This window comes from Nuphar pumila, chromosome 4 (genome assembly GCF_984573655.1).
Source record: "Nuphar pumila chromosome 4, dmNupPumi1.hap1.1, whole genome shotgun sequence".
In the NCBI taxonomy this organism is placed as follows: Eukaryota; Viridiplantae; Streptophyta; class Magnoliopsida; order Nymphaeales; family Nymphaeaceae; genus Nuphar; species Nuphar pumila.
In genome coordinates this window covers 70596323-70599949 of record NC_143252.1, presented here as the reverse complement: position 1 = coordinate 70599949, position 3627 = coordinate 70596323, and the positions used below count along the sequence as shown (strand labels likewise).

At 40.4% G+C, this 3627-nt stretch overlaps 1 non-coding gene across 1 annotated transcript; it reads left to right on the top strand.

The window, feature by feature from the left end:
* The first annotated feature begins 1645 nt into the window (after positions 1–1645).
* On the top strand, positions 1646–1748 carry LOC149840265 (small nucleolar RNA R71). Its single transcript, XR_016431724.1, has one exon. It is a non-coding gene; the product is annotated as a small nucleolar RNA R71 (small nucleolar RNA).
* Positions 1749–3627: the final 1879 nt, after the last annotated feature.

The following is a 3627-nucleotide window of genomic DNA, read 5'->3' as shown; positions in this document are numbered from 1 at the left end:
CTGGCTGTCTACTCCTTCCATATCAAGGATAATGAAATCGACTGGAAAATAAAAGTCATCCACTTTAACTAGCACGTCCTCCAAGACACCTCTCGGTACCTTGACGGAACGATCTGCCAGTTGAAGTGTAATCGGAGTCGATCTCATCTCACCTAGCCCGAAAGAATCAAAGAAATATCCGAGCAGAATGTTCACGCTTGCTCCAAGATCGAGCAATGCGCGTTCTATCCGGATGTTCCCTATAGTACAAGCAATGATAGGGGCTCCAGGGTCCTTGAGCTTTGGTGGTGTCTGATGCTGAAGTACTGAACTCACCTGCTCAGTCAGATGGACCCTGTTAGGAACTCGCTCTCTGGATTTCCTCTTTTGCGTACATAGCTCCTTCAGGAATTTGGCATAAGTCGGCACCTGCTGAATAGCATCGAGCAAAGGTAGGTTGATCTGCACATGCTTGAAGATATCAAGCATGTCTTGGATCTTCACACCTTGCTTCCCTCTATAACCAGGAGACTCTAATGCTTTGGGATAGGGTGGTGGGGGAATATACTCTGCTGGCTCCTCCTCTTTGCGAGAAGGCTCACTCCTATCCTTCTGCTTCCCTGAGAATAAAGATGATGAAGGTGATGATGGGGATGGGGATGATGATTGAGCCGACGTAGGTGAAACAATGGTCTCTGGCTCCTCTATCTTCTCTCTACTCTCTCGCTCTCTGCTCTCGACGTGATACTCACGTCCACTCCTCAAGGCCATAACTGATTTAGCCTGCTGCTGTGTCTCAGTATGAAATAGGCCTCCAGTCATCTGGTCCTTACCCTTCGGGTTCATGACAGCCTGACTCGGCAATGTACCCTCGGATCTCCTACTAATAGCCTCAGCTAACTGTCCCATTTGCGACTCTAACTTCGCAATGGACTGCGTATGCGAGCTCAAAATCTGGCTACACTTCTCGAAGGCATTCTGATTAGAGGTTTTCACCTCTTGGAATGCCTGAAGAAGTCTCTCCTCAAAAGATGTCTGCGGGGCAGACTCCTGCTGAATCGGGGAAGGAACTGAAGAAGAAGAAGACTGAGCATAGTTCGGTCTTTGAAATGGCTGAGTAAAAGATGGCTGCCGAACTGGCTAAGAGGAAGAAGACATCTGTATAGAAGACTGTGGATTCTTCCATGAAAAATTGGGATGGTTACGCCAACCCGGATTATATGTCGATGAAAATGGGTTATTTGGCGGTCTGACGTAACCCTGAGCTGCCTGAACTTGTTCTTGAACAAATTCAGGGTACTGAGCTGCTGAAGGGCACTCAGTGATCTCGTGTGCCGGACTGGCACAAAAAGTACACACCTGCTGTGTAGTGGATGGTTCTGAGAGAAGCCGGTCCAGCTTCTGAGCAATCTTGTCTACTTTGCACTGTAGTGCAGTAGATGGACCAATCTCAAGAACACCAGCTTTCTTCTGAATGCTGGGTGTGGCTCTATCAGAATGAGAGCTCGAAGCATGGTGGAGTGAATTCTCGGCCAATGTATCAAATAGCCTCCATGCTTCGTCCTCGCTCTTCAGCATGAATGTCCCACCGCATGAAGAGTCGATCATCTGACGATTCTTGTCAGACAATCCATCATAGAAACTCTGCACCAGTTGCCATTTCGGCACCTGATGATGGGGGCATTTCCTGAGAAGATCCTTTATTCTCTCCCAGGTCTCATGAAAGCGCTCACCATCTAGCTCTGAAAAGCTAGTGATGGCTCTACGATATTGGTTCGTGCGACCAATGGGAAAGTATTTCCGAAGAAACTCCTGTTGCAACTGATCCCAGGACTCTATTTCTACAGAATCTAAGGACTTTAGCCAATACTTGGCTTTGTCCTTCAATGAAAAAGGGAATAGAGTCAACCTCAACGCATCATCATCGAAATTCTGTATCTTAACAGTAGAACAGATTTTGAGGAATTCATCTAAGTGTCGGTAGGGATCCTCATGACTAAGGCCATAAAAGGATGGAAGCATTTGAATAATGCTGGCCTTAATCTCATAATGTGGCGCTCCTACATCGGGTCTCCGAATGCAGGATGCCTGAACATAGTCTGTGGGAATGAAGTATTCCAGCAGAGGGCGTGAAAGAACTGGGGGTGGAGGTGGAGGATCCATGTCAGCCATTGTTGCCGAACTTCGATGAGAATGTAAAATTCTCTCTGGGTTGTCAACAAATGGGTGTAATGGGGTTCCTAGACTCGTCGACCCTGCATACACTGGTACTAAGACCAGATGTAAGCAAACGACCTAACTAAAAAAATTAACTAGCACAGATACTAAAATGTAAATAAGCAAATAACAGTAACTAAAAACAAACAAATATGCTATATAGCTATGTCAGAATTCTATACTAAATAATTAAATAACAAAGTAAACTATTCTAAAATGCTAAAACAAATAAATACAGGAAATCACAAACTATGTTTTTCTAAAACCCACCTGTCTAATCGCTCCTTGCAGAATGATAATTAAGTGAATCCTAAAAAGAACAATATGTGAATCCTATATTTACTAACTATGTTAATCCTATATTCACTTACTAATCCTACTAACTAAAAAGAAAACAACTAATTAACTAACTAAAACAAAATAATAATAAATTAAACTCTAAGAAATAAAGTAATTAATTCGCCGTTCCCCGGCAACGGCGCCAAAATTTGGTTGATATTTTGGAATGCTCTTTTTTAAAACACTTATTTTCAATAAAACTTTGGAAAATCGTCAACCAAAAATATAAAAACCGACTTTCCACAAAGTGGTAAGTACGGGTCGATCCTCAGGGAACAGGAATTAATAACTACAATTCTAGAAAATTTAATTTATTAATATCAAATGGCAATCTACAATTATAAAGTGAATACAACTACAATTAAGCACTAAAAGAACACTAAACAAGCATTCAGTCTTCTGCTCCACACCAAGGGTATTTCTGTCTTTTTGCCACTTAGAGAATCTTCTCACTTGTATAATAACCCTGCAAACTAAATATGTTTTTCAACCTAAAAATGCAGAAAAGTACAAAGTTAGTTTTCTATTTTAATTATGCAAACAACAACTAAAACTATATCTAATTCTACGAAAATAATAAACAAATACTACTTATCAAACAAAAATTAAATAAAATACTAAATTAATTCTAAAATTAACCAAATTACTTCTACTAATGCTGTATGATGATTATGCAAATTCTAAAATACAGAAACTACTGAAAACAAACCTAAAATGCCGAAACTAAGAAAATTACGAAACTGCCCCTAACTAGTGTAAACTAGCAATCTGACAGGTTATCGGAAAACCACTGTTTGACAGGGCAAACGAGGTCCGATTTTCCCAAAATTTGTTCTGTTCTGCAACTGACAGATTAAACAAATTGACAGTTTTTACAGAATTGAAAAACAGTATCTGGAACTCCAGATATAAGCGTTTCAAATCTGGGAAAAATCAGGATATCGTCAGTCCTGTAATTTAAAATCCAGAAAAAGCGGTTTTCACAAAACGCTTAAAAATCAGACCAAATCAACTTAGAATGAACTGAAATTTGGTCTGCAGTTAAATAACACGTTAATAAAGTGAATAGAAGAAAAAAAATTGGAAAACACA